A 26461-nucleotide genomic window follows, 5' to 3' on the forward strand; every position below is an offset into this window, starting at 1 on the left:
CTGTAGCTTTCATGGTAGTTATATTCTGCAGTTGAAATGCTGCATTATTTATAGTATGCATAAAACCCGATTCTCTAAAACCTGTGAAGAGTTTTTTTTATTAAGCAGATGTGGCAGCATGTTCTGTTTCTTGATACCACACCAACAGCAAACACTGAAGTCATGAGGGTTGCTACCTGTCTTGATTTGTATCATTTAAAATTTACAGTGTTTTTTTTTTAAGGATCATGGTTTTAATAGACTGTTGGATATTTAAAATGTGAAAGATGACAGGATGATTAGTTTTTGTTTGTAAAACTTTTAAAGCTAAGAATTTAACATAAATAATACAGTATGTTATTTTCAACTGTTTAAGAGACTGAATAGTAGCTGTTACAGCAGAACAGCAGTGCCTATTTACCACCACAGCATTCTGGAGAAACCGTGCTACTGTGCTAAGAATATTACATACAAATTCTAACTGCATTTCATATAACCAGTGGTTAAATTTACAATACTATGAGCTATTTGGCATTTTAATTTGTCATTGGGAAATACTATGGTTTACGGCTTTAACTATCAAGTAGATTGTGTTTCTAATAAAGACAGATCTTGCAGTATGGTAAATTGCCATTTTCAGCTGTTGTCCACTAGATGTGTTTTTGGCCCTACTATAACTTAGATACCTGCTCTTGTTTTCACTGTGCTTATTTTCTTCTTCTTACTACTCATTTATCAATTATACACATGGTCAGGTCATTCTCATTTCATTTTCTTATACACTGGCATTTTCAAAGAAGCAATAAAATACAAATGCAACATGAATACGTAGTATGTAATACAAAGCATCTGTTTCATTTCCTTATTGCTAGAACTCATTGACAGCCAGCTCGTGGATTAGATGCTGTTTATAGTCCCCAGTAGTATCTCAAAAACCTGCAAAATATTTTTCAGTGCCATATGCTCTGATGATCCTGGAGTGGGGTATAATGCAAGGAGGAGAATTGGAAGCTGTGATGATGACACAAGGCAGTTCCCAATGAGATCAAAAAGTCTGCCTGAAAACGGCTGAAGCAGAGGTCTGGGAAGAAGAATTAAAGATTTTAAAATTTTTAAAAAGGGAAGCTGAGAGAAAGAGGGGTGACATTGGAAAATGTGCTGTTTCTTCACTTAGAACCATAGAATCATTAAGTTGGAAGAGACCTTCAAGATCATCTGATCCAACCATCACCCTACTACCAATGTCTCCCACTAAACCATGTCCCGAAGCGCCAGGTCCAACTTTTCCTTGAACACCCCCAGGGACGGTGACACCACCACTTCCCCGGGCAACCTGTTCCAATGCCTGACTGCTCTTTCTGAGAAGAAATGTCTCCTAATTTCCAACCTAAACCTCTCCTGGCACAACCTGAGGCCATTCCCTCTAGTCCTATCACTAGTTACCTGTGAGAAGAGGCCGACCCCCAGCTCCCCCCAGCTTCCTTTCAGGTAGTTGTAGAGAGCAATAAGGTTTCTCCTGAGCCTCCTCTTCTCCAGACTAAACAACCCCAGTTCCCTCAGCCGCTCCTCACAGGACTTGTGTTCCAGGCCCTTCGCCAGCTTCATAGCCTTTCTCTGGACACGATCCAGGGCCTCAATGTCCTTCTTGCAGTGAGGGGGCCCAAAGCTGAACACAGTACTTGAGGTGAGGCCTCACCAGAGCTGAGTACAGGGGGACGATCACCTCCCTAGTCCTGCTGGCTACACTATTCCTGATACAAGCCAGGATGCCGTTGGCCTTCTTGGCCACCTGGGCACACTGCTGGCTCATGTTCAGGTGAGCATCGATTAGCACCACCAGATCCTTTTCCTCTGCACAGCTTTTGAGCCACTCTCCCCCAAGCCTGTCTCCTGTATTCTCATCCTAATACTGTTGTTTTTGCCTGCTCCTTAATGACTCCCTAAAAACCTTTGTGGTTTTATCAGCCATTAGATCTTTTTTAATGGTTTACACTAACCAGCTCCTTGTTCTGTGTTGTTGGTCTCTGTTTCACCCATTTGAAGGCTTTACTATCATGATAGTTTTGTGTTCCTAATGGTTCCGCTGCTCTCTCCTTCTATGCTCCAGATTTATTTATTTATTTTTTTATCTTCTCTTCTACATTTTTTTTATCCCTTGGCCCGTTACTAGGAGCTTTCTGTTTCTCCTGTGTCAGTAGCCCTCATCCTTCATCCCTCAATACTCTCGTCCTTCAAACTCCTCTGTTGTTCCATCAGTTATATGTATTTCATAATGATGTGATCAAACTAAGCTTCTTGTTGATATGTGTCTTGAGGTTAGGTGCTGTGTACTTTTAAACATTTCATTTGTAGCAATATGTGAAACTTTAAAATGACACATCAAAATTCAACTCATTAAACAAGTGGACTATTCTCCAGGGCATTATAAGATAACGTGACATCTCAAAGCTGACTGATACTTCATTATATACCTCATTACAGTGTAGACTGGTATGATTATTTTCATTGCATAGATTAAAAAATTGAGCCAAAGTAATATAACCTGTTCCTCAAGGTACCTGGCAGCAAAGCAGAGAAAAAGTCTTGAAAGTTAGTCCTGTCTTTGACACATTAGGCAACACCAAGAAAATATTAATCCTGGCTGGGCTAAATATTATCTGTAACATATTACTGAGACTTTGTCTAGGAAGCTATTATTTTGAAAATGTTTGAAATGATGTTGATGATGAAATTTTTGTTCACTGACATTATAACTACAAATTAGAACTTAAAAAATGCAGAACTGGTTTCTCAGTTAGGTAAATTCTACTAAGGTCAGTAGTAGAGATTTTAGTTGCAAAAGGCACCTCTGTTGCACAGCTTTTGAGTACTTAAAATCTGTCATATTTGCTGTTTCAAAGGACTTTTCTGTCTGTGCTCCATAACAACTATGGTAGGACCTAAAAGCCAATGGTTGCCCTTGTGAAAAGTTCCAAATTCTCCCTTCCTTTTACTGCAAGATTGAGAGATTTGTTCCCTAAGATTTTGATTGGGTTAAACGATCAAAGAGCAAGCAATAACCTTTTTAGCTTTTTTTTTTTTTTTTTTCTTTAATCCTGAAGTATCTGTTTTGTTCCTGTAGTAAGGCCTCCTGAGAGGTAACTAGCTGCAACTTATGGAAGGCAGGATGGAACTCTTAACTGGGATTTTGTGTGACCATCACATGTGGAGAATGCTAATTAATAAATTATTCTAAAAATATGAGCGGACTCAGTGAATCATGTATCAGACAACTGAATTGCCATGAATTAAATCCTACACCAAAATTTTCTGAGAGACAAATATTCTACTTCTCACTCTCAAAAAATCAGGACATCCACATGAGAAAGATATCCAAGCAATGAAACGAACTTCATCCATGCTGTATGCTCATGATCCATATCCTCTGGGATGAGAACTGATTGAACAGTGAATATTTAAACTTGAAGTGGTTTTAAGGTCTGAGACAACCTTGAAGACTAAAAGCTTGTGGACTATCGGGATTAGAAATGGATGACTGCAAGATTCTTGGAAGTCCCATTACCAGTGGTAAACAGCTTTTGTTTCTCTTTCTGATCCACAGCAAGGTTTTTAATAAAACATGAAAATGGTCCCAGATAGAGAAAAGATTTTGTGATCTTTAACTCTACTTAGCATTTTTATTTAAGAATGTTCAGATTTACAGAGCAAACAGAACATTGCATTTGCAGGTGAAGGTGTTGAAAAAAAAAAAAAAAAGAATGATCTTTTGAACAATAGTTAAAGAAAAGTTTTCAAAAATCTGTACAACAGCTCTTAGGAGAGTTTACTCAAAATAATTGCCCGAGATATGTTTGACTATACTAGATTTATGACTTTCTCATTTCACAGTTCTAGATTTTTTTTTCCAGAGTCTCTTTGTCAATGTATTATTATACTTGCAGTTCTATCACAAATTCCATGAATTTGAAGTTACACGAATTTTGAGTTTTCCACAGAATACTGAAAAATGGTACTTTTACTTCATTTTTTGGCATGTACATGATCTATTCTAGCTATTTTGGAGTTCTTTCTGACAACTAATCATAACCACTTAACTATTTCTACTGCTCTTTAATTCATTCTTGGATCAGGAATACAAAGGATACAAATAAATTAATGTACACAGTTAGGGTAGAAGGAACTGGAACGATCCTATCAAGTTTAAAGAGTTCTTGAATAAGTCAGTGATTTCCTGCAGCATTTGTTCATCCTCTACATCCTTGCCCCAGACACAACTTTATTTCCTCCCACAGTTGCTGTCTGGTCTTCCTGAAGAAATATTCTTATTGATGGAGATAATTTAGTTCGGCAATTTCAAAGGGTTTTAATTGTGTTTGGTTTGTGAAATTAACAATCTAGATTTCTAGTAATGGGTTAAGGAATTATTTTTCATCCATCAGTGGGCAGCTTTCTTTGAATGATATTTAGATAATAGAGTATAGGATAGCTACCAGCTGCATGTCTTCAATATACAGCACTCCTAACAAGAATGGCAATAAGAATGTTTCAGTTAATGTTTGTTAGCATTTAAAACCTTTATAAAAGAAGATTGCTTTTTAAGAATACCTGGACCATCTGTCATTTCACCATTCCTATCACATGAGAAATACAAGTGTGAGAAACATGTTGGGGACATGGCATCAAGACATATGTTAGATTGTTGACAAGGCATGTGGTTTAAAAGGTATAAGAAATGTTACAGTCTGGAAAGATGTTGGATTATTCTCAGCTATGAAACTACTGGGCTCTTAGTGAACAACCACCACACAATTCAGTAAAATTTTAAAAAAATAGTAGGGTTGGTTATTTCTTAGCCTTCTTACAGACTGCACTTAGACTGCACCAAGGAGCATTAAAATGAATGCATCATTAGTATAAACCTAAAAATAACAAAACTGACAGAATCAGCATCTGCTGGTTTTTGGCTTTTTTTTTTTTTTTGGTCACAAAACAGCAAAAAGAAAATCATTGCCAGCTGCATAAATGAGACATATCTTTGTAAATATTTAAACAAACATTGAAATAACCTTTCTAGCTTTGTACAATAACTAGTGCAAGCTAGCAAGTATTATTGTTCCAAATGTGCTGCTTTCTCAGTTCTATAGTCAATGGAAAGATATAATGAGCTTTATTTTAAAAGAGGATTCACCCAAGTGTATTGTGTTAGTTTTCATGTTTTTTTGAGACATCAGCTGGATGCTTTCTAAAGTGTTTGTAAGGGAAAATGTTTTTTTTTTTTTGTTTTGTTTTTTTTTTTTTTTTTTTCTTCCAGACATGCCATTGGAGTTAAATAAGCATGGTTTTGTTTTGGTAAACTTTTTGGCCTGGAAGCTAATAATTCTTGAAACTCAGTACATATCCTCCCTCCCACCACCCCCCACCAGCTTGGACCAGCACATTGATCAGGTAGTCAGCATCAGCAATGATAGATGAACTTTCCAAGAGTGTGGTTGCATCTTTGCCAAGGTCACACATCTCCATCCTGACCTAAAAGCAAGCCAGTAAACGAACTGCTGTTTACTCCTCCAGCAAGATGTGTGTCCATCAATGTTTCACTGCTCTGTATGGGAATGGACAAGTTTGCAGAGATTCTGCTTCCTATGAGATGCTTTTCCAAGCAGCCAGGAGTTGTCCAAGGCATTCTGTATGTGAAGAAACATCCCATGCAGCTATTTCACATGGATTCCTCATTGGACTCACTTATTCCTAACAAAGAAAGTATTCTGCTTTAACCCATTTTGGAAGTGTATAACACTCAAACACAAAAAGACAAATGTACAGAAGCACAGGTTTGTTTTTAAATGAAACCAATAAAAAAGAGGTGATATACTTTGATTTCACGTCAAACTTGTTTTACAAATGCTTTCTGATATAAACAAGCCCCCAAACTAAAGCTTTCCAATCGAAACTAGTGAAGAGCAGCCAAAAAGAGAAAATAAGTTAAAATGATTCAATTTGATACTGCTGTTTTAGCAAAAATGCATAAATAAGAAAAACAACACAAAAAAACTCCACATAAACAATTGCCAGAATGTTGTTTTGCTTTAAGAATGTATTTTAAATCTTGATATTTGTGTTTCATAACATATGGGATATTCTGTTCAAGAGAAGTAAATATGATTAGGGTTACAGAAAGATGAGCTAGCACTACACTCTGCCCTTAGTCATTCCAGCCACTAATGAACTGGATGTATTTCTCCCTTTTACACCACTCTTCTTTTGCCCGATTCTGCCAAATGTCTCTATTTGAGCATTGAACATGCCTACACCATTATTACTGATTATATACTTATATATTGGAATATCTTTTTCTTTTCTCTAAAAGCAGTGCTGGCTTTTTCTCAGAGATGATCCTCTTGATTATTCAGAGTGATGATTCCTTAGAGTACTCTTAAATGAGAGATGACAATGTACCATGGAGCCACCCCCAATCTTCCATTCCATGTTCACATTCCATTACAAAGAACTCTGGTAGAGCAAGACCCTGGAGAGTAATGTTTTTACAGTTTCATTACCATCTAGTGTATTAGACCATGGCAAAAACAGAGATTAATAAAAAATATATCCTGTTACAGTGAATGATCACTTGGCAGCTTTGGTTATTTTAAAACTTTATCTAAGCTCTGTAAACTAAGCTTTCACCATCTGTTCTACCTTCCAATTATAAATGCAGAAAGAACATAATTCACAAGTGTATCATAAAAGTGGATAATGCAATTGATTAAATGATATTGCTATGTGTATGTGTGTTTGATTATTCAGTTCCTCTATTTTCCTTTTTAACTCATAAATCACTCCAAACACATCATACAGTGACTTTTTCTTGGCAAACAGACAAGAGATGTATTCTTTCACATTTGGGGGGAGGCAATGGACTGATGATAATGATGGATGGAGGGAGAATACCAGAGAGTTACAAATACTGTCAAACATCAAGTGTGCATGCTCCAATTCTTTGAACAAGTTGGACCAACCTGCTCTTTTGCAGTACTTCAGAACATAAGGACCTACTTGGGAACTCTTACAATAAATAAAGAGCAAGGAAGTATTTGCTCGCTTAAATAGCATCTCACATTCTGCATATAACCTTTTGCATGGCATTACGTTATCTGCACATTGTTATGAATTGAAATCTTGGTGCTTTGTTTTGGTATGTGATCCAGGTGCTTTTATTACTTTCAAAGATACTAAAATGAATTTCATTTCTATTACATGCTAAGATTAAGTTCAACTTGACTTGGGCGCTGGTAAAATAGAAAAAAACACTGTATGGTAAGGCAGTTAGGAAACAGTGAAGTTACATAATAAGTGGAAAAAAAACAAAAACTTGTGTTGCCATAAATAGGAAATGTGAAATGAGTTCACAGATTTCAATTAATAGCAAAACATAAAGAACAGTGTAGCTTTTAAAATACTTAATTTCCTTAAAACTAACAGGTTCTAGGGAATTCACTACAACTGGTGGAAAATGATACTCCAACCCAAAGTCTGTCTTGATGAGAGCTTGCTCAGGCAGGATGAAATAGAAATTTGAAGGGACTTCTACAAAGATTTAGTAAATTTGTAGGTTCCCTCAGGATCATCTGTCTGAAGATGTACCTAATACTAACTGCACTTTCTTTTCCACTGTTTCTGCAGAATCTTTTCTGTAATAATATGCTTAAAGTATGTACATTTTGCCCCACTTAGTGTGTCCTAACTGTGTCCATAAAACACACTGCACAAGAATGTATTTGTCTGAATGGATGATAGAAAGTATTTGTGATCAAATCTGTTTTGAAAGATGCTTAAAAGTAAGCAGAAGAAAATTTCATGTTTATTTTTTTAGTATTACTCAACCTATTAGAATTACACTCTAGTTTCTGTGGTTCTCAATTTTTAGCTTACTTCCTCCCAAACAAATCTTCTGTATTGTTACCTTTGTTGCCTGATTTAAGCAGATAAGGAGACAGAGTTCTTCATGACATTAATGTACATTTAATTCAGATCATTACTTCTGCAGTTGGCCTCAGTCTTCTTCTGAGAACTACAGTACACACCCCAGTCATGTCCTGTCATCTCTTTTGCTCTTTCTGTAATGTCGTCTTTCCTCATTCTGACAGGTAATTTAGACAGCCTGCCACATACTTTCCTTGCATATGATTCCACTGGATCTGAAGGGATTGAAAGATGGAATGTGGTGGAACAACACAATTTGTAGCGTGTCTGAGTATTTTTACAAATATTTTAAAATATTTGCATTGACTTTGCAAGGATTTCCTATGTATTAGCAATGCAGTCTGGATAGAGTAGTAGCATGACTTTGCCAGGAAATAATGCATGATAATTTCCTCAAGAGATTTTTTTAACAACAAATAATATTTTTTCTTGTACTACTATGTAAAAAAGAAATGTAAGCTTACCATATATTTGCTTGGAGGTAAAATAAATGTATAATGGATTGTTAAAAAACAAACATTAAACACAAGGAAGCTTAAAAACCCTGATAAATCCCTAGGTGGATACATGACACACTCAGCCATAATGCTACTATTTCTGTTAGTTGTGAACCTATCTGCAATGATGTATTGCTTAGAACAGCAGACAAACCAGGCAGGTGTCAAACAGGACATACATCAATCAATAAGACACATAAATTAGGTGCTGACACTTCATCTTAAAATGTATTGGCATATGCAAAGTCTCATTTACTTCACAGGGCTAAGCCAGGGCATGGTAGGTCCAAGCACAACAGTAAGTGGTGGAACCTTAGGACTGGAGCCAAAGTCACTCAAATCCACGGGACAACTTATACTGACTTTCAGCAGACCATTAATTGGTCCTCAAAACATTTATTATGAAATCTGAACAGATATCTTTTAATCCATCCAACATGTTATTTGTGAATATAATTTTTGCAACCAGCCTGTCTCTGCCATTGGTATGCTGGCGCATTGTATCAAAATTGGCTTCACAAAAGAAACTACCATCTGAATCCAGAAAAATACCTAATTATCCTGAGTTCAGAGCTGGTTGCTATTTTGGGGGCTCATTAAACTAATTCAAGTTGATGAACCATTTACTTTTGTTGCTAAAATGTTCTTCTAGAGGTCAACAGCAAGTGAGCAGTTTTCTAGCAAAATAAGAAATTATACCATTCCAAAGGCAGACAAATACCTCCAACACACTGCTAGGTAGCCTGCATATGCAACACTTAATTTATCTGCTTGTTTCCTACTTTTTCTGAGCCTCAGTTCTCCCTTCATGTGCTCTGTGCTCATCTCTTCTACTAGTCATCTTTTTTTTTTTTTTTTTTTAATATATATTGGATTTTCCTTCCTTTACATTGTCTTTTTTTTTTTTTTTAACTTTAGTGAACTTTAAATCTTACACTGGAATCAGAGTTTAATTTTCAAAACCACATTTTCCTCTTTGTTTTGAAAATGGGCAAAGAAATAAAAATTCCTTATTATACTCAAACTTTAAAAACCTTAGGAGACCCAGAAAAGAAATCTCCAAGGGTTCAGTATTTTTAAAAAGAGATTAATTCTTTCTCTAAAGTGGTGATTTAATATGGCAAGTTTTTTGAGTTTTTCTGTAACCAGAGATCACTTTTTTACTTTCCATTAAAGAACAACCATAGAGATACTAACTCTGCTTGACAATGTTTATAGCAGACATTATTTAAACTAAAATATAAATGATTTTAAGATATGAAGTCAGTTGTACATGGACTCTAAGAGACTCTGATCAGTGATGAGAAATTGTTCACTAGATAACTAATTCATATGGCTATCTGCAGAGCAGAGCTGTTTTGGCCAGCTGCCCGTATTCACTTCAGCACACGTTTAAGTTTAATTAGACTTTGTAGACTGATGGATTATAAAGCCAAAAGGGAGATATTGGGATTGCCCAGGCTGACCTCGTTTGCAATAGGGGCCAGAGAACTTTGCTGAATAAATCCCCGTTCCAAGAACAAGTCTTTTCAGCCAGGTATCTGCTTTTGTTGTACAAACTATGGTGATGAGTTGTAACCTTTATTACTATTGACCCAGTGTTTCCACACTACCCTCACTGTAAGGGCTAAGTTAGCCTTCAGACATTTTCCTTATCTTAAGCTTTATATCAGCCAGCATCAGCCCCTGAAGTCATTTTTCTTTCAGAGGCCTGGGGAGAGCCCTGCTCTCAAATGTCTGCCTGTGGCACAGACTCCTTGGTGTCCCACTGGCAAGGCTCTCTTGGCCACCTGGGGGCTGCTTCCAGGCCTAGCTGGTGGGCCCAGGCAGCTGGTGTCCATGCAGGCCTGTCTGGGCCGCCTCCTGCGTTTGCCACTGTGGAGAAATGCCTCCCTCCCACAGTCTGCTGCTACCCCTACACACTGGGAGTGGAGCAACCTACACAGATGGTACTTTTTTTTTTTTTTTTTTTTTTTTTAATACCCTCAGAAATGAGGATTTGAAAATTGACCCCCCTGCACTGCAGTCCTGGGGCAGAGTAGGTGCCTTTACAATGTTCAGCAGCTCAGACCTGTGTGTCAACCTGCCATGGCTGTGACTGAATGCCTGACTGGGAACAGCCCAGTCTAACACTTCCTGGGGAAGCAGCTCCTCCCTCAGCCCTTCCAGAGAAACTGTGCCCATCTGTGAGAGCCAAGTGGCTCCGCATTATGCTAAAAGAGGTTCAAAGGTCTCTTGTGACAAGTCACCCACTAAAAAAAGTCCCTCTCTTGGGGATGTCATGGCCTGGATGGAGCCCAGTAAGGTGTTGAGCCACTGGGGTTGGATTTCCCAGTTGCTGCTAAGTAGTCAGCAACTTACACAGTTATGTCCCCAGATGGCAAATATAAGTATATTTTATACAACCTGTGGTGATGAGTTGTAACTTTTATTATTATTGACCCAGTGTTTCCACACTACACGCACTCTAAGGCCTTTTTAGCCTTCAGACATTTTCCTTATCTTAAGCTTTATATCAGCCAGCATCAGCCCCTGAACTCATTCTTCTCTCAGGGGCCTGGGGAGACCCCTGCTCTCAAATGTCCGCCTGCAGCGAAGGCTCCTTGGTGTCCTGCTGGCAAGGCTCTCTTGGCCACCTGGGGGCTGCTTCCAGGCCTAGCTGGTTGGCCCAGGCAGCTGGTGTCCATGCAGGCTTGTCTGGGCCTCCTGCGTTTGCCACTGTGGAGAAATGCCTTTCTATGCCACTTAGGCCCCCACGGTCTGCTGCCACCCCTACACACTGGGAGTGGAGCAGCCTACACAGATGGCACTTTTCTTCATTTTTCTTTTTCTTTTTTTTTTTTTTTTTTTTTATACCCTCAGAAATGAGGATTTGAAAAATGACCGCCCTGCACTGCAGTCCTGGGGCAGAGTAGGTGCCTTTACAATGTTCAGCAGCTCAGACCTGTGTGTCAACCTGCCATGGCTGTGACTGAATGCCATACTGGGCGCAGCCCTGTCTGATACTTCCTGGGAAAGCAGCTCATCTCTCAGCCCTTCCAGAGAAACTGTGCCCATCTGTGAGAGCCAAGTGGCTCCGCATTATGCTAAAAGAGGTTCAAAGGTCTCTTGTGACAGGTCACCCTCTAAAAAAAGGCCTTCTTTTTGGGATGTCATGGCCTGGATGGAGCCCAGTAAGGTGTTGAGCCACTGGGGTTGGATGTCCGAGTTGCAGCTAAGTAGTCAGCAACTTACATTATTATGTCCCCAGATGTCAAATATAAGTGTATATTATACATAGGATTGCCAGCTAAATTTAAATAGGTATCCATGCAGGCTTGGAAAGGGATTCCATCTATTCAACTGTTGAGACTCACAGTTACCATAGGCACCAAACAGAAGTATCGAACAACAGTTAATAGCTATCTAACTTTCAATGGCAACCAATATTGGGAAATCTAGTGGTGTGCGCTTGAGGTGATTTAATAAGCACAGTGAAAGCTCCCTTTCTGGCCGTCTGATCTTCCAAGTGACTTTGTTCTCTATGCCTTCGTCCTGCATTTGGAGTCATACGTGCTGATAAGTAATTCTAATGGGCATTTACTTTTAGGCAGAAGGAATCCATAAAAACTGTGTGAACTGATCTGTAAAAAAGGGAGTTAAGAGTTCTCACTGAAGAAAGTAGAACTACAATATTTCTGGTGTCTCCTCCCCCAGAGAAATGACTAATAGAATAATTTACTTTGCATGCTTGTACCTACCCTTACATTCAGAAGGGTATTGTATCATTCAAACTTAGAATCGTAGAATCATTAAGGTTGGAAGAGACCTTCAAGATCATCTGGTCCAACCATCAACTTGAAATGACCACAGCTGCAAGACCTGTATCAGTACTTGAGAGTTTTTAGCAATAATACTCTGCAGCTGATGTTAACAAAACTCAGCTGTAGCTTAAAGCTCCACGAGGGTCATCCTGACTGCTTACTGGGTTTGATAATATATGAATAACCTTCTTAGACTAATACTAATTAACTTTGTACAGTTTCTGCTGTAAATTATTTTCTGAGCCTCTTAGGATTGCTCTCAGCCAATTGCATACATGGCAAAAGGTTAATTGTTTGTGAAAGGCAAAGAAAAGGGCACCTCTGTGACTCTCAGTAGAAATTAAGAAAATAATGAAATCTTTCTATGGGAATTCACCTGCTTCATGTGTCGGGTATTAACTGCAAAAGTTCTGTGGTATTGAAATACATATTTTCAAGAGCAACATTAGACAAAAACAGAGTGCTCGTTTATATAAAATAATGTCATGGATTGCTGCTTTGTTCAGGAGCCTGTCTAGCTAATTTAAGCTTGTCTGTTTTGATAGGAATGATATGGAGATATATATATATATATAAAACTATGTATGTCCTATGCTGATCAAGGCATGATGGGTTGTTCAAATTAGCTTCTAGCATGCAGGAAAATAGTACCTATATACATGGCAACCATTATCAGACAAATAGGTATTACATAATTATTGTGGCATTAAATATTTATGTGGCATACCGTTATCAGAAGAGACATGAATTGCCAATTGCACCCAACAAATAACAAAAGCAATTGCATGTGATGCCACACAATGATTTTAGAGCTTATTTATAGCTGAATTGTGATATAGAGTTTATATAAACATCTTCATTTAATTTTTAAATGAAATTTTAATGTATTTTTTCTTTGGTTTCTTTCTGTCTTCCTTATGAAGAGACTCAGCTACAGAGATGTTGGTTGGAGAATTCTGAAAATCAAATAAAAATTATTTCAAAAACTGTGAGAAAAGCTTTTGGAAGTAAAGAAATAATGTGACCTTATCAGCAAATTATTTATTTATCCTTTGCCCAAATAGCTTTCCTATTTTTCTGCTATTACTTGGGCACATACTTCCTCTTCTGCATGGTCTTCTAGAGTTGGTTGCGTAAGCGAAGCTGAGATGTGTCAGCATTGATGAGTCTTATATGTGTTAAACTTTCTGTATGGGGAAAAAAGGATGGAAAATCCTGGTTTTGAAATAACGGCAGGTTTTTGGAATCCAGAATGGTAGAACACTGTGGTTTTATGTTAACTTGTGTGTGCTTATACATACAGTTCTGTAAAAATAATTAACGCTTTGCAAACCTCAGTACTTTGCCTGAAAGCTGTGAAGGGTAATAAAAATCAGAAATAAATAAATATTTCAGTAAATAAATAGGGATAGGGAAGTAATATCAAAAGCTAGAAAGTTAGAATGTGGGAAACCTGATGATGAAAGTTAGGTAGAGGTAAAAACCTTTGCTTTTGATGCTAAATGTTTTGCTGATGATTTCATTTTAGCTGAAATGTTTGGGTAGGTTAAAGCATAGGCTCTGAGGGATATTTAAGGTACGGTGTATGTTTATCTTGTTATAGGCTATGTAGAGAAATTGTGCAGTGGATGTCAGCCTGGTTTCTGGCCATTTGTCAGGTACTCTATTTGTCTCTGTATAGCTTAGTATTGCTTTGCTTTCTTGGTCATCATTGTGTAATCATGCCCTGAGTGGAATAGCAGCTTCAGTGGTTCAGTGAATTCAGTGGTTGTTTTGTTTTGTTTTGTTTTGTTTTCTTATTGTATTAAATTACCAAACTTCATGCTTGTATTTATTTACTTTGTTGCTAATGTTGATCAAGCATAAGAAGGCAAACAGTTTATAATGGAAATCTCCTCTTTCTGTCTTTGTAGTTACCACGTCCAGCTGATGCAAATTCTCTCTAAATTGGTATAAATGGGATTTCCTTATAACATATGCAAGCAAATCCTGCTCTCACCATCAGTACTTAGCAGCAAAAGGAGCACCTGTAAAGCCAGTGACACCAACATAGAAAAGAATTTCTATTGCTTCTAATTCATCTTAATATGTGAGTAGCATCTGAGTAAATGCTGTTATTTCTAGTGTACAGCTAAAAAAAAAAATGAATAGAGGAACGTGGTCCATTTCAAAAAAAAAAAAAAAAAAAAAGCTTTTTCACACAGAAATTTTAAACTGTTCTTCCTTGGTTAGAAAGAAAGATGAATCCTTGATAAACTAGAGGCAGCAGAGAGCAGCTGCAAAAACAGTGACTTTAACTGAAAATTTGACAAGAAGTCATGCCATACCAGTGTGAATTGACACAGACAAAGGTCTTAGTTTCTGGATAAAGTTTTATTTGAGTATTGGTTTAAGGTGATTCTGATAAAGCAAATGGAGGGAACCTTCTAGGATCTAGAATGAGTTGGGTGATTTTTCTGGTGTAACCTACACATACGCTAGTCTGAAAGACTGGTTTACACCTTTGGTTTACTGACTTTTTTCTTCCTTGTGGAGATCAATAAATGAAAGTTTGATTACTAGAGGTTCTGAAATTTATTTCTGACCATCTGGGGAAGTGTAATCTTCTGAGGAATGGGGAATGGTCTGAATATCATCACAGAATACTTAGAATTCTGACAGAAAAAGCTAGGAAATTTCTTACTGAATTCTTATTACCGGCTCAGTGTTGCTGAAGGCTGGGGTCTTTGGCAATTGGATCCATGTTGACATGCTGTAGAAAGGACAGTGGCCAAAGAGTTGTTTTTGTTGCCATATAAATAGGAAGGAAATTAAATAATTGTAGTGGATAGGCACAGTTGCAGTATGTTTCTTTTGCTGTGAAAGTTGTATGCAGGAGAGGAAAAAGAAAACCAAAATAGATGGTGATATGTTTTACATTTGAAATTGGCTTCAGATTTTCACACAGCTTCCTGCTGAAGCATTCATGTTCACAAAAAAATGAATCTGGCAAACTGACAAATTGGCATTTTGGGCAAAATACGGTTGTTTTCCTGTCTTCTTCAGACAGGTCTGACTGAGGAAATACTACATTGACTCAACTACTGCTGTTTGAAATTTGTTATGTGAAAAACATTAAGCTTTGGAGTAGAACAAAAACTGTATGTTGATATAATCTTTTGGTTTTAGCATGCAAATATACACAGTTGGGTAATGGCTACAGCTGAAGAAAAGGATGGTTTGGTTTGGGTTCTTAGAATGCTAGGTGAGGGCAATTCTTCAGACAGCTCTTCAGATACTACTTGGTTTCAGATTTTTAGTTAATTTATTTATGTATAGATAGTATAAACATGTTGGATCTAATAGAAACAAATCAGGAAGCTCTTAATCTTTCTGGAGTTCTTACTAATTTATATTTACTGACAATCAGGTATTTATTTACTACATAGAAGGGTTGATGGTTATATTCCATTGTCCTAGAAGTACCCCTTTCTTTTTATACTACTGTGGCATAGAAATAAGAATGCATGAACTGCCTTCTTTAATACAACTTACCTTCTTTCTGACAATATTTTCCAAAAGTTTCCTTGTTCTGACTATGTTTTGCAACACATTTTGAGGGCCGTCTATGGCTCCAACCTTATTTCTCATTCAGACATAAAAATGAGCTATTACAATGTTATCAAGCCTGTCTGCAAATGCTAGAAGTCACTCTGTATTCCATCATATCATTCATGCTTTTTTTCAATTCATTTAATTTCTAAAGCGCGTTTTCCCGATGTTGTCAATCTTTTCCTGGTAAAGTTTCAACAAGCTGAGAATTAAATAAGCATTCAGAATATAAACATAAACTTTTCCATCTGGTTGCTTCTGTCAAAAAAAAAAAAAAATTTAGAGAAATCTTTGGAGATGTGTATTATTGAAGCTTTTACTTTTCCATATTTAAAAATGGACATTTAATTTACATTATATGGTCCCTTTTTAAGGACAATTATGATGCTAATGAGCCCTGCATCATAATTATTCTAATACAAAGAAGTAACAGCTTTTTTATTAATATGACAATTTATACCTATTAAATGAATACCTTTTGAAAAGAATTTTAAACCTTTTATTTATATGCAAATTGAATAAAACATCAATTAAAATGTAATAAGGATGTATGTAATGTAAAATGTAATGTAAGAATGTGGATGTAATGCTGTTCTTAACTTGATTAGTTACTTTTAGCAAAATTTCTATTTTAGTATTATTGAGATTCTTTTAAACTAGTAATTTCACATTTTATTGTTTTCTGCATTTTTAGATGCACAGCTATTAGTCTTAAGAAAATGAAAACAAACGGTGTTCCTGTTTAACATAAATGTACATTCAAAAAATCACATTCTTTGCTTTCATGTCTATTCTAGATTAGCTTTTACGGCTTAAATACCACACAGGCTTTGTTTTCATATGTTTCTCAGTTCAAGACTCTGGAAATATTTACAGAATTAGCTTTACGGGTTGATGAGTCACTTTTACCAGAGATAACTTGGAAATTCTTTTTATTCTTCTGTTTATTCTTAACAGCACTTATTCCTGAATCTATATGTTGCTTAACAACCAGAAGGTGGAATGTTCAGGTTTTCCACTTAGTAAACCAGCTTACAATTATTTGTTACACTCATGAGTACAGCTGGGCCACATAATAGAGCATTTTCTTCTTATTGTTACTTAACCAAGGAAGACCAGAAGTTACGCAAGTGTGTTGATTTGAAGGCTTAAAAACGAGTAATTTTAGAAGTGGTTTATATTGATATCATAATGATATCTGTACCCATGTTTGAAAATATCTGGACAACCTGATTCAGAGGCCACTGTTATTAATGCTATGGTGCTAGGTTGAAGCAATTCTTCTAAGGGCAGAATAAGGGGAAGGAAGAGGTACATGATCCAGTACCTGTATGTTGAGATAAACAGGTTTTGTATAACAAAAGTTATAACAAAAAGTCCTTTCCAAAGAGGTGGCACTCTGTGTGGGTCTCAGGAAGTGGTGGTCTAGAAGGTGAAGGGAAAGTATGTCATAACAGTGACAAACTGCAACTATTTGGCTAAAAGAGTAACTCCACAGGAAGTTTCAGAAATAACAGAGGACTGGATAAACAGATGTACTCTCCATTTACTGCTGTGTATGAATTTTGTCCAATGTCACTTCCTTATAGTAAGGATAACGAGCAAAGCCTCATCAGCTCACTCAGCAGCTTCTATTCAGTGACAGAAAATGTTCTGTTGGCTTCAAGCAATCCAAAAAATATTTCTGTAGGTGTTTATAAAGAAATTCACTGTTCAACTAAGTTTTATGGTCTAACGGATTGGTTTTTGTGTTTGTTTTCTCTAATCCACTACACATTATTTATTTATTGTTACAGAAATTACATGCACTGTAAATCAGCAGGTACTTAAAATATGCTTGCACTTATTTTTCTCTCTAGATATGTGACAGCTTATGTGTGAAGATTATTTTTAACTGATGTTCTTCAAAGTTATATGTATGATTAGAAATAGGTTAGTTTAGGGTACAGGGGAGGATACTGTGTTTATTTCTCAAGTTAGGTGAAATACTACATTCTTGGTCAATTGTTCATATTAGAAATGTATATAATCCTACTCTTGGCTGAAGCAGATGGAAATGCTGTTTATCATACGCTTAATTAGGCATATCTTATTCTTTGAAATCTGCAGATATAAAATCCACATTATTCAAAACTTCTAAAGATTAAGCATTCTCACTAAAATGGCAAATATAATGGCAGAAATTGCTTGCACTTGGACAGATGTCTCTGAATTTACTTATTGTTAGTATTTTTAGTATTCTTTCTGTAATACCAAAGACAGCAAAGTGTTACTGACTTTATTAGTTTCAAAACAGTGCAATTTGCTACTGAACACACTGAGAAAATCACAGCTTTGATCATGAAAGATGGAAAGACAAATGCTGCAATTTTCAGTAACACATTTAGTTTGTCTGTGGCTAGAAAGTTTAACACATTACAGCTTTTGTATGCTTCACATGTTTTTCTGACGTTTTTGTTAGCATTCCATGTTTTAATTTTAACATAACTAGGGTAATCCTAAATAGGAGTGATTGTGTGTATGTACATGTAAGAAAACAGGTACTCATTTCATATTCCGTGTATCTTTGAACATTCTGTATCACAGCATATTAAATTATATGCAAAATACTAATTTCACCATTTCTCTTTATAAACCCGTGGTTCTACTGCAGAAGTTAAAACAGTAAATTTGGCAATCTAAGTCTTAATCACAGTCCCACATCAGCTTTGCACCCAAAGGACTAGGACAGGCTTGAGTTCAGGACCAGATTGGAAAAAAGTAACTGCTTGGGTACTTCCAGTGCTTTCATGAGGTTTTATTTCTAATGGCAGAAATCAGTTGACATTTCATTATTAGACTATGTTGAAAATAAAGCTCAATACTAGACTTTTAGTTCTGACCTGTGTATATAAACAAACAGTAAGAGTAAGCTTTGATCCGCAGACTTGAATTCTTGTATGCCCCCATCTTTATCACTCTGTAATTCACAAACTACATGCATTTCTCTGATCTACACTTATTTCTTATTTCTACACTTCCTTATTTTCTTTCTTTTTTCTTTTTTAATTTAATTTACCGTTGTAGTAGTCTACAGACTACAGAAAGCAAACAAGAACTTCAGGGTAGGCTATAAGGCATCTGCTACTTTGATATTTGTTAGGGGAACTGCTTATTTGCTCCAAGAGCAGATGATTAGTTGCTTGGTCACACCTAGAGAGGTCTATCTACCAAGAGAAAGTTTATAGAACTAAAGAGACCTGGCCAATTCAAAAGGCAAGGGAAGATAAACTATGTGTACCTGGGTAAGAAAGTGAGGAAAAAATGAAGTGTTAGCTGAAACTCATCTCTTTCTGGCTGACCAAAGGTAGAAAGGAAGTTTTTGAAACAGTTTCTAAAAAATTTGCTTCTCTAGAGGGCTTATCCCCCTGCTTCTTGATCATCAGTCCCTGCCATCACCATCAGCTCTGGTTTTATTCTTGTAACTAATGAAGTAGGTAGCTGACACTGTATGCGTATTTAAAAAAAAAAAAAAAAGTTATGTATAAAAAGGTTATGCGTATAAATGCAATTTTAAGCAAATATGTAAATATATTTATAAATAGATTTTATGCGTTGTTGTGTGTATATTTAGATGTAAGATACATTAATAATGTTTGTTTTTATTCATATATTCAGTGATCTCTTTTGTCTTTATCATTCATATACAGTAATTATTACAATGAAATCCTCTTTGGAGAAGTTTATGGTTATGTGGAGCTTAAATTTAATCATGTCTGATAAGTTTCATTCTTTCCTTCCTCTGAAACAATTGTAAAATAGAAGACTTGTGTGTTGTTTTTTTTTTTAAACAAATAATTGATAATATACTCAGTGAGGAAAAAGCCAACTATGATTTCTAAACAAACTTGATCTTTCAAAGAATTATTCTTACTGTCTCTTTTACCGTTTTCCACATTTAAAAAAAAAAAAAAAAAATCAATCTATGCAGGCCACAAAAAAAATGGTATTCACTTCATCCAAGTTAGGATCAGAAGCTACTGAGCTACTGGTGTGTGGTGTGATTTAAAAGCATTTCAGAAACAAAAGCAATTGGGAGATTTCGTTTTCAAGTTCAAGATATTTGAAGCAATGCTCTTTGTGCACTTTGTCTGAATAACTTTGTGCTGGAGAGAAAATTTCATTGCATAAAAGTAGAAACTGCTTATCTCAGTGGTGAGGAAAGCCTGTGCCTCAAATACAAATGATTAAGTAAACTGACTTCTGAAGAATGCTTCCCTGTCCTTGTAGCAAAGCTGAGTTCTTGGAAGATTGTGAAAGGTGGCGGTCTCAAAACCATTTTTTACCCTTCGTTTACAGTGCTGATGGTGCAAACATTTAATCTAAGATGAATGAATTATTAGAATAGTCTAGACAGGCTATGATCAAGAGACCACAAATGGGAACAATTTGGTTTTGAAAACTTTTTATCTGATTGCGGAGATAATGACTTGAATATCACTTTTCTAATCATGCAAAATTGTCAGGTTGATTTTCATGTTGATTTCTCTTCATATTTCCAAATGGAAACAGATTTTGTATACGTATTACATATAATTTATCTTGTAGATGACTTGATGCATATCAGTTACAATCTCTAATCTTAGTGTCTCCATGTATTGAGCTATTCTGCTGTTCTGACAGGCAAAGACATACCAAAACCAGATACTAACCTCTCTTTCATACCTCTAAGTCTGTGTAAACAGTTTAGGTGACTGAAGCTAGATAACGATATTTAATCTTTCAACTATTCAGATTTCATCAAGTCTGATGTTTTGCAAAAATAGACTCCTTAGGGAGCAGCTTTATACTGACGTAAACACTTGTATTTATTTTACCCAACTGAATGACCATTTAATTCTGAATCCTTTATTTCCACATTGTGCAACTGTGTTTATCTCATAAATATGCTTCTGGCCCTAGACACCGTTTTAGTGAACTGAAATGAAATAGGTAGAGACAATGCTGATGATCTCTTTTTTTTTTTCTCATTGTATGACGCCATTACAAAGCACTGTTGTGACATCAATAGATTCAAAAAGTTTTAATGTGATATAAGTAAAAAGTCTCCCTGTTTTTTGCTTTCTCTACACTCATTGGTTGTAATCCACTTTATGCTGTTCTCAACATGGTTTTTATATATATATATATATATATATATATATAAAATATATATATTTTATATAAAAATTACACTGTAGAGAAAGTGGGTGTCTAGACCCATTCTTTGAGTGAATTTCAGTAATGGTCATGTCTCCGTAACACTTACCTGCATCTTGGTCTGAAGATGCAGAATGAGTTCAAGGATTCTGTTTTTTTTTCCCATGTAGAATAAGCTAGATATTCAGATAGCTTACAGTAAGCCTGTATCTTCTGTTGAAAATAAGAATTTAACCACAAGTGAGAATCAGCTTTTAATGTCAAAGCTTACTCAAATAACAGAAGTTATAGATACATGGGAACAGTTAAGGTTACTTTTTTTATACTCACAAACTTCTGTCAGTATACATCTGAAAATTCATTTGCAGGGTAGAAATTCCTGAAATTATTTCATTGGAGCTATTTTGGTGGTGGAGGCAGGTCACCAGTAGAATTTGTCAAGGATTTTTGCTAGGACCGTTACTCTTCAAAACTATTCACAAATGGCTTTATGAAAAAGCATGAACAGTGAGGTAAAACGGTTTTGATGGCTTTATTGGTTTCTTGGTTGTCCAGTGTATTACAAAAAAAAACTTTGACTATTAAGTAATTTAAGAAGGATATAGCAAGACACAAGACTGAGCAATAAAAAGACAGATGAAATTCAATCCAAATAAATGCAAAATCATACAAGAAAGGGAAAAGTCTTAATATCACATCCAAAATAGGGGCCTCAGAGCTGGCCATTACTATTCAGGAGTGAGAATTTGGGATGATGGCAGTTCCTGGAAATGTCAGCTTTCAATATTCACCAAAAAAGTTCTATGAATTTCTAGAAAAGAAATGGGGTACAAAGCAAAGAACATTATGATGATAGAGTATAAATCCATGCTTTATCTTGGTAACTGTGGACTGTTCTGCTTCTGCTATTTCAAAAAGAACGTAGTTTGAGAAAGATGAGGAGGATGATCAAAATGATGGAACAGCTTCCATACAATTGAGTTTGGAGAATTTAGTAAAGGGGATAAATAGAAATCCAGAACTGGTGAATCCTATAAAACAACTTCACTATCCTTTACACTTTGATTGTTCTCCGTAATATAAAGTTAATGTATTTCCTGTGGCATTGATTAGTATTTCTGCAAGAAGTTATTAAAACTTCCTCTGGAATATTATTTCTCTTGCTCTTTGATTTCATTGTCAGGTGTGCACAGCCCTCAGGTGTTTGAAGAGGGTTGCCATTCATGCTTGCTGTTATTTAATTAAGGCCGCATCCTTACTCATTTCACCTTCATTCAGTGTTTCTGCTGTTTTTATTTTTCCTTGTTCTGTTACTTTGCTCTGTGGAAATGAAAGGAAAAACTCATACAGAGAAGAGGGCCCAGAACTTCTGGAGGTGGTGGCTGCTCCTAAAAGGGTTAACAAGTGGTGCTATTCTTATGGAACTGGAGGATGTTGAAACAGTGTACAAAAAAACATAAACTAGGAGGAAGATGGAGTTCAAGCAAATAGCATGTGTGAAGTGACACTTCAAGTGAATACAATAATAAAAAGACTCATTCAAGTTATTTTTAGCTATGAATTTTCCCTGATTCTGAACCCTCCTGTGTTCCTTATGCCCATAAATTTGCTGATCACCCATGTGTGACACTGTTGATTTTGACTGCTGCCTAAACTCTTACAAGAACCTATAACTCATGTCCTCCTCATTTCAGTTACATTCACATCCATAGCTTGTTACTCTCATCTTGGTCATAGTCTCTTGATACTAAGAAACTTTAAAATTTTCTGTCAGGCTCTGCTTAAACATTGATCTCTACTTAGTGTCATTCTATCCACAATCTTGTAACGATGCCGTAGAATCCAGAAGGACCCATTCAATAATTTAGTCCAGTGTATCATGAATCATTCAGTTTTACCTAGCTATTTTAAACCTCAGAATTTGGACTAGTCTAAATCTTTCTGTACTTTGAGCAGAAATTATGTTCTTAAGTTGTGCCATGCCTAAGGGAAAGAATGGGAGAAGACAGAGCAACAAATGACTGTGGTTTTTTTTTTTTTTTTTTTTGGGGGGGGGGGAAGGGGTGGGTTATGGAAAAATGTAGTACCATAGGTGAAAGCCAAACTGCCAGATTTCTTTCTGTTCTTGCATGGAAACTGCATTGTTACACCTCAGATCTGAGCAGCAGTTTGACCCTGGGTTTGTGAGCAAGATGTGACACAGCTGAGGAACTAAATCTTTTTTTTTTAAACTGTTTTTAAAAACTCATGCTTGTCTGACACTGTGGTATTTTTCAAGAATATCTTTTCTACACATGGAGAGGATTTTTATAGGTGCTTTACAAAACAGTTTGCCATCTTCCTGTAAATGGTCTTAAAATATCTCCTTTACTCCCTGCCTATAGTTTTTGATGGTTCTCTCCGTCTGCCTTGTATGAGACACTTTAACGTTTGTTACCCAACGTCCCTCCTCCTTGTCTTTCGGTAACTTACATCACAAACTGTCTACTGGATTTTTATTGTTTTTGGTGAAAATTGCTGGGTACAATTTATATGACTGATAGCCAGTAAAAGAAATCTGTATTGTATTTTCTGTCAGCAACAGCTTGGCTGGTGCTAGTTTTTGAGGTCATTTTAACCAGCAAGATAATTTTTGGACATTCCTTTGTCTAAGGCTTTCACGCTTGGTCTGCATTCATTTCATTGAATTATGACTTGAAACCCTGCCTGACAGGTGATTTCCCCATTATCGATTAAGGGTTATGGTCTGAAATTCAACAAAGGAAAAACTTTTTGGTGGCTGAAAAAAAACATTCATTACATCAATAATATTGGAACTATATGGAACAACAAGGAGGCTGCCATTTTAGCGTTTGACAGCTAACTCTAGTCACTGAAAATCCATTTGATTTTTCTAGATGCTGCAAAAAGAGTATAGACAATAGATAATGTATACAAGCTTTTATGACCATCTTAAAACTATTAAAAACCATCAGAACTATTGGATTAATTCTCCTTTTTTTAAGGCAGGGGATTCCAGAGTTGAGCAGGACACTACATCTTTTCCATCAGTCTAAAACAGAAGGTTGATCCTTTGTCTTCTGAATGAGAACTATCAGCAGTATTTGTGTATCAAGGGCTTGTTCTTCATTAAGTAAAAGACTAAAATGGAAAAGCTGTGACGAGTGTATTTTTCCCACAGTTGTAAATCTTGAATTTTTGAATACTTTTGTCCATTTACAGTTCTTGTTTTTTGTTGTTTTGTTTTTGTTTGTTTTGCTAGTTCTAATAAAGATCTGTGTGGTTTCACACTAAGAGTGGTGAGATCTAAACCTTAGGGTAAGACCTACAAAATCAGAAGAATTATTTTATTTTTATTTATTTTTTTTTTGCAGCAGAGACTACGCTGAGTTAAAATATTGCTCGCAGAAACATTTGAGGGCAAAAAGATTGCTGTCACTGTATGTCATTTCTGATCAAAGAAAGTAAAAGATGCAAATGTGATCTCTCAGTAGTCCAGAATGAAAAATCATTACTCATAGCAATTTAATTTCTCACTTCAACTGTGCTTGTGGTGAAGATGGTCAATTGCTTGAGTTTGCTAAGAAATTGCTTTAGAATTTCTCAACCACTACAAACTGGAACAAGGAATCTGCAAGCACAACATGTCCCTGTCATGAAGGGTATACTAAGCTAACAAAATACTATTAGAATGATGTCATTATGCAGGTGAAATGGAACATTTTGTCTGTTGTAACCTTGCTAAACCTTATAGAAACCAACTTGTATGGCTATACTATTAGTATGTCTTAAGATTTCCTTGGAATTTTGTTCATATTTCTTATTAATTCCAGTCTTTACACTTCATATGTTCTCCTGTTTTCATGGTTTTTTCTCTTTCCTTAAAACTTGCATAAGAAGTCAGACTCTTACATCCAAATGGGCATGACTGTTGAGCTGTTAGGTTTACCTGCTTTATCATTCTTTTTTTGGTCCACATACTACAATAAAAAGGTCTGTTACTGGTGACTAAGAAAATCAAAGAACTTATTAACACGCTTAAAAGTAGCTATGCAGAAGTCTGCCTCTTTATTCATGAGGAAAAACATTGTGTGGTTATAAATTGAAAATGGATGAAAGTTATTCCTAGGTTTAAATTCACAAGATTATTTCAATAGGGAAAAACTCAGTCACTTTTTCCTTGAACTTTTTTACGTCTAGAAAATAATTACATAGCTTTAGGCTGCCTCTGTTGAGTTAAGAATGAAGTGAAAAGTCCATGTATTTTTCTTCCATCTTCTGAAAAATGATAATTTTACAGTTGTTAGAATCCATCTTCTTTCAAAGATATAATGACATGTTTTCCTCTTATCTATCCTTAAAACATTAAATCTTTTATATGAATTGGTTGACAGTTTTTGAAGGATAACCTTTTCAACATCATAAAATAAATGAAAGTGGTGAAGGATTTAGATTCAAGATGCTTTTCCAGTGCACTAATAATTTGATGAGCACTGCTATCATTTTTCTTAAATGGCATTAGATTAAATCTTATTCATCCAGCAAATTCTTTTGAAGAGACTCACCTTTAAAAGTTGATGACACAAACCAGCTTGAAAATGTGATTGTGGTATCTGAAATGCCCTGTCTCTAGAGTCAGTTATTTATGATGCATGATGAATATTATGTATGTTTCCTTACAAGACTTGTTACCATAGTATTATTATGAAAACTAAACTTACAAGGACATGATATAGTTCCCTCTCCACAGTAAGATCTTGTCTCTGGTAACTTGGCACGTTTTTCTCCAGGCATTCATGTAAACAGCACACAACCATGATGTGAAAGGAAATTGCTTCCAACTCTTCTAAAATTGCTTGCTTGGCTTGAATTAATCTTAATCGAATTTCTGTCTGAGACGTTTAAAAACCTTACAGGATCTCTTCGTCTGAGCCCAGCTTTGCTAATTTGATTCTACATTCCAAAGTGACGACAAATTTTGAGGCCCTGCAGGGCTGCTGTTGCTGGTAATGTTTCTACACAGGTGGCATGAACCACACTTCATTAATGTGACATACCTTTATAATGAATGTCCTCATATAATTGTTAGGGATGCAAGTTCATTGTTTTCCTGTTTAACTGTATTGCTAAGGGGCTAAATGTACACTCTTGAAAAAGAAAAGCTAAGCAATAAGTGTATTTATCTTCAGATGTTTAAATTGAGTAAATTGAGAAGTCAAATTACTAGCCTTATAAAAGTTATTATTTATAAAGCAAGATAATTAAAAATAAAAAATAAAAATTACCCCAATAGAGAAAAAGCACAAAGGACAGAAAAGACCATATGATATCACCAGATAACTTAGAATTGACTTTGTTTTGTTTTTTTTTAACATGTCAGATCAGTTCCAGATACCTGATAAATTGAATTTTTTCTTTCTAAGCAAGGAACCAGAT

At 35.9% G+C, this 26461-nt stretch overlaps 1 long non-coding RNA gene across 3 annotated transcripts in view; it reads left to right on the forward strand.

Moving 5' to 3' along the window:
- Positions 1-14143: 14143 nt before the first annotated feature.
- LOC121073368 overlaps positions 14144-26461 on the forward strand; it is a 95164-nt gene continuing 82846 nt past the window's right edge. For all 3 annotated transcript variants that reach the window (XR_005821651.1, XR_005821649.1, XR_005821650.1), the window contains exon 1: positions 14144-14345. This is a non-coding gene — a long non-coding RNA (uncharacterized LOC121073368). The remainder of the gene's footprint in view (positions 14346-26461) is intronic.

Source organism: Cygnus olor, chromosome 7 (assembly GCF_009769625.2).
Source record: "Cygnus olor isolate bCygOlo1 chromosome 7, bCygOlo1.pri.v2, whole genome shotgun sequence".
Taxonomy (NCBI): Eukaryota; Metazoa; Chordata; class Aves; order Anseriformes; family Anatidae; genus Cygnus; species Cygnus olor.